Raw genomic sequence first — 11642 nt, forward strand, 5'->3', positions numbered from 1 at the left:
CGGAGCCCCTGCTCCGCCCACGTTGTCCTTCTTCCTTTTTTTGACTTTTCTGGAAACCACAGTCTCTGATGCGGACTCGTTACCAGCACATTTTTCATTTTCTTCTTTCTCAGTTTCTCCAGCCCACATGTCTTTCCCCTCCTCGACATTCCCTCGTAGCTGCTTCCTCCCCACCAACTCTCCCACCTTGTCGGTGTAGGCAAGCTGCTCCGTCGTGGACGTTCCCCCCCGCCTCCGCCTGCACGTCTTCCCTGCGGCTCTCGGCTCCCGCGTCCCCATCGCCTCCATGCACCGCCTCCCCGCTGGGCCCGTGCCTCCCTCTCCGCAGGCGCCCTCCTGCTGTGGCCACAAGCACCCCTCCAGTCCCCGCTGCCCTCCTCCAGCTTCGAAGCCTTGGTCTGTCTCCCAGCACCTTTCTCCTTAAGCCCTTCCCGCCTTTGCTCTTCGGATATGTTCTCCTTTTTTTTTTTTCTGTTTGCTTTTCACTTTCATCCCATCCTTTCCCTGGCTTGCGTCCACTTGCTCCTTGTCTCCCTCCCCCAGGGTGCTGGGCCACACAGCCTTCCCACCATCCTGGCCGCTGGGCACAGCCTGCAGTGCCCCATCCTCAGAGGACACCTGGAGATCACCAAGGGCCATCTTCCTCTCGTCCCCAGGGCCTTGTAGCCTCGGAACCTTGTGCAGGAGAGAGAGCACACTGTGAGTGGGCCACACCCCACAGGCAGCACCCACCCAGGTCGCAGACCCCAGTGACTGCTTTACTCACCACATCCTGCCCTGCCCTTCCCCACAGAGGCTTCCATCAGAGGAGCAACAAATCCAGACTATGCGCCTCTACTGCCTCCAAAGGAGCTTCAGAAAATAGCTTCTGTGCCTCAGCCCTCCTGGCACTTGTCACAAGTGGAACCCAGGGCAGTGCACTGCCCCCGGGCACAAACCCCACTGGGAAAGGGCACAGGAGGAGCAGCTATTCCAATGCCACTTCCCCCACCCAGGCTCCACAGACTCATTTCACAATACATTCCTATTAGGAAGGCAGACAGGGGATCTGCCTTGTGGTCCAGTGGTAAAGAATCTGCTGTCCAATGCACAGGACACGGGTTCAATCCCTGGTCGGGGAACTCAGATCCCACATGCCACGGGGCAACTAATGCCACGTGCCACAACTACTGAGCTCATGTGCTACAACTAGAGCCCGTGTGCCATAAACTACAGCGCCCACATGCTCTGGATCCCACATGCCACAACCAGAGAGAAGCCCGTGCACTGCAGCAAAAGATCCCGCGTGCCACGACTAAGACCTGACACAGCCATAAAAGATAAATAACTAAGATAAATATTTTTTTAAAAAAAGGAAGAAAGTAAGGTCATTCGTTGTCTTTTTTTGCCCACGCCGCACGGTACCAGGGATGGAACTCATGCCCCCTGCAGTGGAAGCATGGAGTTTTAACCACTGGACTGCCAGGGAAACCCCCATCCATTGTCTTCTTACACTTGCAAGAATAAACAGGCAAGCACGAGCGCCTAGAAAGCTGCTCACGAGAATCACACCTGAAGACATTACCTGGCCTTTTTTCTTGCAAAGCTTTTCACTGTTATGCGTCTTCACAGGCTTGGCGGTCTGTGCAGATCTGGAATACAAAACCATACGTAGATACATAAATCTGCTGCTCACTTAGAAAGCCTACCATTTTGAAAACAGATAAATAACCTACATTACAGACTACAGAGTCTCCAGTCCCTTCAGTGGACTCTCGATTTTTCACAACGTATATTCACAGGACATCTGTGGGCAGGGGGGGAATGAGCGCAACTCCAGTCTGACACTGAGGAGCTGCTGGCAGCTGCAAAAGCACCCCTGGCACACGTCCTGCCGACAGGAGACCCGCGGGGGCTGCAGAAAGAGCGGATGGCACAGCCAGCCCTGTCACCCACCAGGTCCACCTCTGCCCACCCCCGGCCCCTGTCAATACTGTGACTGCCATGGGACTTCCCTGGTGGTCCATGCCTAAGACTCCACGCTTCCCTGCTTGGGGACCTAGGATCCCGCGTGCTGCGCAGCCAAAAAAATTAAAAATTAAAGGAAAAAAAAAAAACTACGACTGCCAGGAAAGAATCAATTTAGAAAAACGGTCCTTCAAGAGTAGCCTTGAAGAAGCAGTAATTGCGAGAAGCACATTCAGAAACAAAACCCAAACTAAACAGAGAGATCAAACACAACAGGCCCGAGCAGGAGCGTGGGGCAGGCCCTGCAGCTGCCACCCAAACACCGCCACGGGGACAGGCCCTGGGGGGACAGGCACTGGCTTACGGAGGGCAAGGGAGGCCCGCGACTGACCAACTTCACACCCACTAGGATGGCTCCAGTGAAAAGATGGACAATAACAAGTGCTGGCAGGCGTGTGGAGAACTCAAGCTCCTCGTACGCTGCTGGTGGGAACGTAAAATTGTGGAGCCACCCCGGGAAACAGTGTGGCAGTGCCGGGGCGAGGCAAACAACTACCACGAGACACAGCAACTCCACTCCTAGGTGTTCATACAACTACTGTGAGGAAATGTTCACAGCAGCAATACTGACAAGAGCCCAAAGGTGGAAACAACCCAAAATGTCCATCAACAGATGAACAGATAAGCAAAAGGCGCTATACTCAAACGGTAAAATATTTTCAGCCATAAAAATGAAGTGCTGTGGCTTCCCTGGTGGCGCACTGGTTAAGAATCTGCCTGTCGATGCAGGGGGACACAGGTTCGAGCCCTGGTCCAGGAAGATCCCACGTGCAGTGGAGCAACAAAGCCCGTGCGCCACAACTACCGAGCCTGCGCTCTAGAGCCTGCGAGCCACAGATACTGAGCCCGCATGCCGCAACTACTGAAGCCTGCGCACCTAGAGCCCGTGCTCTGCAACAAGAGAAGCCACCGCAATGAGAAGTCCACGCACTGCTACAAAGAGCAGCCCCCGCTCGCCACAACCAGAGAAAGCCTGCACGCAGCAACGGAGACCCAACACAGCCAAAAATAAATAATTCTTTACATAAATAAAAATGAAGTGCTGATACGTGCTGCAATGTGGATGAATCTTGAAAATATGTTAAGTGAAAGAAGCCGGACACAAAAGGACAAATATTGTATGACCCACTTGTACAACACACCCAGGACAGGCCAATTCGTAGAAATAAAAGGCTGATGAGAGGTCGTCAGGGGCTGGGGGAAGAGGGAAATGAGGGGTATGGGGTTTCCCTTTGAGGTGATGAGAAAATTCTGGAATTAGATCGTGCTGATAGCTGCCCGAGATTGTGAACGTCCTTGGTACCAAGGAACTGTACACCCTGAAACGGTTAAAATGACGAATTTTACATTATGTGAATGTTATCACAACAAAAACAAACACAAAAGGAAGGTTTCCCAAAATTTCTGACATTTTCCATGAGAGAAAAAGAAGAGTTGGCACAGAACACCAGGCACAGGAGAAATCCTGCCTCTGTTCACAGCACGGGGGCCGCACGATGAGGCCCACAAGCTAGACCTAGGTCGCACACGCTTCTGTCTGTCTGGCCAAGCAGTTCTGTAAAATTTCAGCAACATTTAACATCTGAGACACTTCACCATAACGATCCCCACGTCGATGGTGTGTGAGCTGCACACCCAGGGGCCTGCTCAGAAGTTCATCCACCACTCACAGCGGGGGTCCAGCAGGGAGGGAGGGAGCAAACGGCAGCCAGAAAAGGGAGGGGCCCACCCTCCCCCCACCCCACTCTCCCCCACCCGATTACGGGAAAATAAAAAACATGATTTGACATGACTCAGAGAAAACATCAAATTAAACTAATCCTGTACTCCGAGGCCAGGTGCTTCATTCAAAACTGGAAATACTATTTAGAACAACAGAGCTTCAACTGCCTGATTCTGAAGCCTGGACTCCTTTCACCATGAACTGATACGCAAATCCTGTCATCAAGCCACACGTGTTTCCAACACCAAAGTTTCCAAAAGCAAAACCTACCACGGTTTTTTTCCATCAGGTTTTTCCTTTGTTCTACCGGACAAAGAGAGCTATTTATACGATCCTCTGAGACAAGAAAGTGGTAGAAAACAGGAGAGGTAAAGAAAGGTCAGAGACAACCATATGCCTAATGCCTTTTAAACAATTTTTGGTTCTATTCTTTGAAAAAGATGTGGTTACATTGATTGTCACCTAGTTTACAATCACTTCTGACAAGATCTTTTATTTATTGATAAAATAAAAACCACAAAAGAGAGGACCGACAGCAGATAAAGGGGGCCGGTCCTCGGCCTTCACAGAAGGCCTTCACAGAATGCGCAAAAGACTGATTTCCTGCGCGGCAGCCAGCAGCTCCCATTACCAGTCGTTCTGTGGTTCTACCAGATTCTTCACTTCTGCTCAAGTGAGAGCAAAGACTGGATAAAAACAGGGAGCGCAGGTCCCAATTCCAATGCCAAGGCCAGACTCAGGACTGAAGGTGATGTCGCTGCCCCTCCCACTGCTGCATCCTCACCACCCTACCTCACCTCCTGCACAAAGGAAAGGGACACAGAACAAACCCTACCTGATATCTTCTGAAATGGAGAATGTACTTTCTTCCTTCAGACACTGCTACGAGTCACAAGAAGACAGAGAGTTTTACTGAGAACATTTGCATGTTGCAGTAATGGTTAGAACTTCTGTTAAAACACTAAAGAGACCACCACCAATGTGTCCTGAAGTGGCCCCTGGGAAGAGCAAACGTGACCCTCAGGAAGTGAGCAAGTTAGGTCCAGGACACCACGACGCCCCCAGCCGGCAGCTTCCGAGTCCTTAGAACTCAGCAAGAGGGTGGCAGCCACTCAAAGGATTCTGAGTAATGCGTAACCAAACCCACCCCTCCCAGAACTGATTCCAAGGCCCAGGCACAACACAGAAAGCAGCGCACCTTCCGAAATTAGAAATAAATGTACTTTACACACAAAGTGTACATTTTTAAAACTATCAAAATGCCATAGAGACTAAGAAAGGCTTACAGATTTAAAAAAATGAAGAATTTAACTTACTGAAGCCTGTTAAGTTTAAAAACAGAACATTAACAGTAAATGAAAGATTCAAACCTGGTCTTTCCCACATCTTCCCTGATGTTTTTGGTTTGGCTCCTTCACTTTCTGTTTCTTCGGGTTTTCTAGGTTCATCTGGTCAGTATTCTCCCTCTTCCTTTAATGAAAAACAAATTTTAATGCAAATCCCAAGGGAGGAAATGTAAAGCCAACATTGAAACGATGTCTCTGGCTTGAAGAAATACAAACTGCACAGAAAAGCGATAGGATCACCCCGCCCTCTCCCTCCCCAGCCTGACACCAGACTCCTTGCTCGACACCACCTGGGCCATGTCTGTGTGCACACACTCTTCCCATCCCATTTTCCACTAGTGTAGGGATGGGGTCAATTAGACTAGGGCATTTCAAGAGGTGAGCCAGCTCGTTAATAAAAATCACAATCCACTAGGCAAAAGCCACTTCTTCCCAAAAACATTCAGTTACCTTGTGAGGGCAACCTCATCCTCCACCGAGAATGGCTTCAAATCGGACATTTGACCATCTCCCATAGCCTCTTCTTTACCTGTAATCGCGTGTCTCCAACTGTGAGAAAACAAAGCTGAGATGCATCAAAGAGGACCCCAGGTAAGAAGCAGGCCAGGCGGAAAGGAGGTGAGCCTGGGCCCATGTGCAGGGACATTCTGTGGCCTGTCATGCCTGTGGCTGGTGGTCCCACTGGCTGAGTCTACATCTAAAACAGACCAACAGCTAACTCACATCAACCCACGACTAAGAGAAGAGCAAAGGCCCACCGTTCACAAGGTCTCTATAGAACAGGCGCACGAGGAGATGCGTGTCATTCTTGACCTCATTACTACAGAAACAGTCTCCAAGAACAGTTTCAGTTAACAGGTCCTGAGCATTTTGCCGCGTTTTATGTATCATCATCTTCATATTTTGAAACGTCACAATTAACTATCTCTTGAACGCAGGCAACAACTGCACTGAAAACAGCCTGTTTGCCAATTCCAGCTGAGTACTTATGGCTTTAGGTGCATCAGACCAAAAGGAAAAGGAAAAGAAAGCTGTAAACTCGTGGTGTTAACAAGATGAACGCCAGCAGGTGGTAAAGACAAAGAAGGCAGATCAGAACTCAGGCAATGGGGCGGGCGGCTCCACGATGAGGGCAACCCAGGCCCTAAGGCGGATATTCGGGTTCCAAGGCGGCCTCCGGCGGGGACTGGAGCCCGGGCACCGAGGGATTTGCGCGCGTCAGCGCCGGTCCACGCCCATTTCCTAGGGAGCTGGTCAGGCACAGGAGGCCCCGCGGGCCACGCTGGGTCGTGCGGAGAAGGGGAGACTGGGGAAAACGTCCCCCTCCGGGCCCCACCCGCCACCCGCTCCGGAAGCCCCACCTGCGGCTCCTCGAAGCCTCGGGCTCCGCAGCGAGCGCACCGTCTACCGCCTCGCCATCTCCTGCCATCAAATCCGCGCGTGCGCGGCGCCGCCACCACCGCGTGCCGCGCCTCGGCGCCGCGGGGGCCGCCGGGAAGGCAGGAGGCGCAAGCGTGGGGCGGGGCTCCCGCGCGGCAGGGCAGCTGGGGGTCTGGGGCGCGAACTCCCAGTCGCAGGCGGCGCGGGAGGTGGGGGACGCGGAGCTGGGCCCTGGCAGGGTGGGTAGGAGCGACGAGGGGGCAGCCCAGGGTCAAGGGCCCCGCGGGAGATCTTGGCCCAGGTGTGTGAGCGTGGACGTGCACCTGCGTGCGCGGGCTGGGATTGGGGAAGGACCGGTGGGGCGTGGATGTGATGGTGCAGGCGGAGGGGGGGCGGGGACTGTCAGGTTAGGAAAGACAACGTGCTCCCGTTGCATTTAGAGGGATGAATGAGCCTCAGTGGGCAGGACAGTTCTTGGGGCAGAGAGGCCTGCGGGAGACGCAGTGCCTGGTTTCCTGGGAGACGGCAATGAGGTCGGCCAGAGGAGGATGGTGGAGGTGGGGACAAGAGGAGTTGAGGATGACACCCAGGGTTCCAGTTTGCATGGTTGCGTGGGTGGGGCTGTCCTCTGACCCTAAAACCCCATCACAGGAAAACCGCCTAAAAACATACCTCTGGTGAAAACAGAGGAGGCTATTACAAACATGCTCCTTACTTTACAATTTGGTTGTTGTTTTATAAGTTCTGGTGCTTTTGTTTGACGTTATTAAAGATGCCATTTTCCTGCCTTCTTAACAAATGGACGTTAGGTAAATGGCTGTTTTCCTGCTTTGGTGAATAATGGCCAGACGGAAGCCTTCTGTCGTGTCGACGGCCTCTCACTGCCAGCCCAGTGTGTGCTGCGGAAGCTTTGCATAAAGATGGCATCTAATCTACAATTGCGCCTGGATTTGCTAGAGCCCCACGGAGGCTGAACTCATTTTATTCAGAACGCCACGGAACGATAACCAAAAAAGGATACCATGAAGGCAACATCTATCATATGCTTCTTTAAAAACCCCATTGTCAGCATCAGTGACAATGGCATTACCGCTCAGTCACTGAGATTAAAAATTAGTCATACGTGGAAAATAGAAACAGGTTTTCAGGGAAAAGGAAGCTTTGGTTCCACTGAATTATGCCTCTTTTTTGCTTGGTAAATAAAGGATGCATATTTTCCAATGATATATATTTTCGAGGTTAGCTATGTCTAGGTGGTCCCAGATTTGGGGTAAGAGCCTTGTTGTCAGTTGACTGACTGGGCAGGTGTCAAAAACACTTTATAGGGCTTCCCTGGTGGCGCAGTGGTTGGGAGTCCGCCTGCCGGTGCGGGGGGCGCGAGTTCGTGCCCCGGTCCGGGGGGATCCCGCGTGCCGCGGAGCGGCTGGGCCCGTGGGCCGTGGCCGCTGGGCCTGTGCGTCCGGAGCCTGTGCTCCGCGGCGGGAGGGGCGCGCGGCGGTGGGAGGCCCGCGTACCACGAAGAAAAAAAAAAAAAAAACACTTTATAACTTATATCGAAAACCGTCTGACAACAAGGTATTCGGTCGTGACATCAGAGTTACCGCCATCCAGAATCTGAATCTTTCTGGATTGGGTCACGAATGAGTCCTTGGAATGACGGGTGTTTTCCTTCTCTTAGGTGTCACAGCCCATCAGTGAGGCTGAGTATGCAAAGCATCACTCGGCTGCCTGCGCCCTCTCACCCCCTTAAACCCTGGTGAAACCGAGCCCTCTGCCTTCTGGGCAGCCACATGCCACCTGGGGCCCCCGCCCCACCAGGAAGCCCCACCCCCCCCCTGTCCTTAGCCATCCTCCTCCTTGCCTCCTGTGACCTCCAGCACCCCTCCTCGGCCCACTCTCAGCGGGGGCCTTGCTTCCTATGTCATCGACACATAGAAACAGCCCACAGGGAGTGTCCGCATCCTCCCAGCCCCACGTGTGCCCTGCCTGTGTCTGCCATCCCTCTGCCTCCTCCTGTCGCTGTGGTTGGACTGTTCGAACCTCTGTTGAAGGCTCTCAGCCCTCCCCTGACCCCACAAGCACGTGTCCCACCAGTTCCCTGCCCCCCGCCCCCTGCCAAGCAGAACTCCCCAGACGTGTGTCCACTTCCCATCCTCTGGCTCACTTTTGATCCCCGTTAAGGCAGCCTTCTGTCCCCACACCCCACTGAGACGGCCCCCAGCAAGGTCTCCAACACCCACCACCACCTTCCCTGGCCTTATCCCGCTGACCATCAGCAATGTGGGATGATGCCTCATTCACGGGTGCTCCTCGGACCGTGTCCGTCCCCAGGTTTCTGGGGGGGCATCTGGCCCAGCTGCTCCTCCTCTTCCTGGCACTGCCATGAACTGCCAAGCTGTCTGCCCATGACTGCCCCACCACACGTGGCCCTGCCTGCAGCCCGCTCCCCACCTGGCCTCACCTGGCCTCCACTCCTCCAGAGCCCAGGGTGGTCCTTCGGCAGCAGGATTTTCTGCAGAAGGTCGTGGGGAGGCCTCAGTGGGGGAGAACATGCAGGTGCCTTCAGCTGTCTGCCAGGGATCAGACGAGTAAACACTACGCTCTGGGGAGCCCTGGGCATCCTCACCTCGCACTGTTCAAAGGATAAAGCTAGTTCCCCAAAGTGGCCAGGAAAATGTCCATGGAGCCAGGCCACGATGCCAAACTTACAAGGACAATAATCTGTACCCACCCCCTTTCCTTGGACCTCATTCCCGAAAAGTGCCATTTCCCCAGAAGCCACCGTCCTTGCTTGGAGACAGACCTCTCCCTCCCTCCCCACGTGCACCTCTGCGTCCAGGAGGGGCGAGAGCACAGACGTGGCTTGGGAAGGGTCCAGAGTGTGGTGGGTATTCAGGGCCCACAGAGCCCCTCCCACCAGGGCCCTGGGCTGGGCGCCCTGAAGAAGACTCTTCTAAGGCACTCTCTCTGCTCCCAGGTGGCTTTTCCAGGTGCCCTCTGCAGCCAATGCTCTCAGTGGCTCTTTTTTTTTTTTTTTTTTTTCCCCAATGACTCTCAACTTGCCTTCAAATAAGAATAAATATGTGTGTCTGTTCCCTGGGCCTTTGACAGCCCTGAGCTGGCCCCATGACTTGGGTGGGATTGATGGCCCCGTCTCACTGAGAAGCCAGGTGCATCTTTTACTAAAGGTGGTTTCCAAATGATGAATGGCTTTCTCAAGAACACAAAATTGTTGATTGTATTTACAAACAATCCCTTTTTCACGTTCCGTTGATTCTTCTCCGGCGTCGGTCCCTCAGTGACACCCGCACGGCTGATGCATTGGTGGCTATTATCTCCATTGATTAAGGCTTCCTGTGGTCCCGCGGTGCCTGGTACGCCATTTGTCACAGACAAGCGGCTTGCACACAGCAGTATATCATGCTCCCTTCGGGCTTTACGGTTATTTATTCTTGCATTTATGTTGCGTACCCTGTAAGTACAAGCGCACACCAAAACTCCAAAATCTTAGCATGCCACAGCAGTGAGCAAATACAGGAGTAAAGGAATTCTTTGCCAATCCTGTGCCTCCAGAGCCTGACTCCTCTGCCCCTCATTCTGAAAAAATGCAAATGTAAATAAACAGTGTCAGCACTGTCCCTAATTGAGACTTGGGACCAGAGAGAAGGTCGACGGAAGTGCCACCAATTTTCACCAAGTCATTCAACATTTAGCATGGAACCAAAAGACCCCAGACCCAAATTCTTCAGCACCTCCTGGGGATGAGGCAGCCGTCAAAATGGCCCAATCCAGGCCAGGTGGGAATTTTCTAGAATCAGCTGCTTTCTCTAGGTTTCTCTGTCCCACCTCTTCCTCCTGACGGCATTTTTGGCTCACTTGGGCATTCCCCGTGGTCAGTCCCTACCAGGAAACGGGCTGTGTGCAGAGAAGGTGCTGGACGCTGCAAGGGTCCTGGCTTCTCTCCGGCCACTGGGTGTTGGGCAAGCTGGTGACACTCCAGATGGCCAGGCCCTCCTCTGGAACTTGCAGAGGCTCAGAACAGAGCCCAGCTTTCCTCCCAACTCGAAAATCTGGGTGTTCACGTTCGCATCGATAGCCTATCTGGCTCATAGTTGCAAAGTGTCGATCAGTATAAAAGTGTAAGTCAGAGCCCATCGGCACTTACCGTGTACTGCTGTGGAGAGAAATTTATCTTCTCACACTGCGGGAGGCTAAGTCCAGGATCAAGGTGCCAGCGTATTCAGCTCCTTGTAAAGACTCTCTTCCTGGTTTGCAGATGGACACCTTCTCACTGTGTCCTCACATGGCTAAGAAAGCAAACTCTGGTGTCTCTCTTTCTTTTTTTTTGGCCATGCCACTCAGCTTGTGGGATCTTAGTTCCCTGACGAGGGGTCGAACCCAGGCCCCCGGCAGTGAAAGCAGGGAGTCCTAACCACTGGACTGCCAGGGAATTCCCTGGTGTCTTTTTCTCTTACAAGGACACTAATCCCATCATGGGGTCCCCACCCTCATGACCTCATCTAACCCTCATCACCGCCCAAAAGCCCCACCTCCAAATCCTATCACATTGGAGGTTAGGGATTCAACATACGAATTTGGAAGGTGGAGAAAATTCAGTCCATAACTGTAGCTTAACACTAGCTACCTTACCAAATTATCTAATTAGTTCTAATAGGGTTTCTTTTTGGTTGAATTTCTTGGGATTTTAAATTATGCAATCATGTCATTTGAATTTAATTTTGTCTTCTTTCCCCTAGTATTTAGTTTCCCTGCATTATTTCCTTAACTAAAAGTTACAAACTACTCCTCCTGTGGGGCTCTCCCAGGGGCCCTCTGAAGACCCCCCCTGCCCAACTGGCCACAACTACATCCTGAGCCCATGCGTGTAGGCCTATGGATGGCTAAAGGAATGGGACTAAGATGACCACTGTGGGTCACTGCGTCCTGCTGATGTTTGGGGCTGGACAGTGACTGTGCAGGTGTGCCCTGGCGTCACGGGCATTTATTTATTTATTTATTTATTTAATGTCTCTTTTCTTGCTTTGCATTTTTGAAGATGATCTGGGTTTTTTAAATTTTATTTATTTTTATTTTTGGCTGTGCACAGGCTTTCTCTAGCTGCGGCGAGCGGGGACTACTCTTCATTGCGGTGAGCGGGCTTCTCATTGCAGTGGCTTCTCTTGTTG

The sequence above is a fragment of the Phocoena sinus genome, chromosome 17 (genome assembly GCF_008692025.1).
Source record: "Phocoena sinus isolate mPhoSin1 chromosome 17, mPhoSin1.pri, whole genome shotgun sequence".
Taxonomy (NCBI): Eukaryota; Metazoa; Chordata; class Mammalia; order Artiodactyla; family Phocoenidae; genus Phocoena; species Phocoena sinus.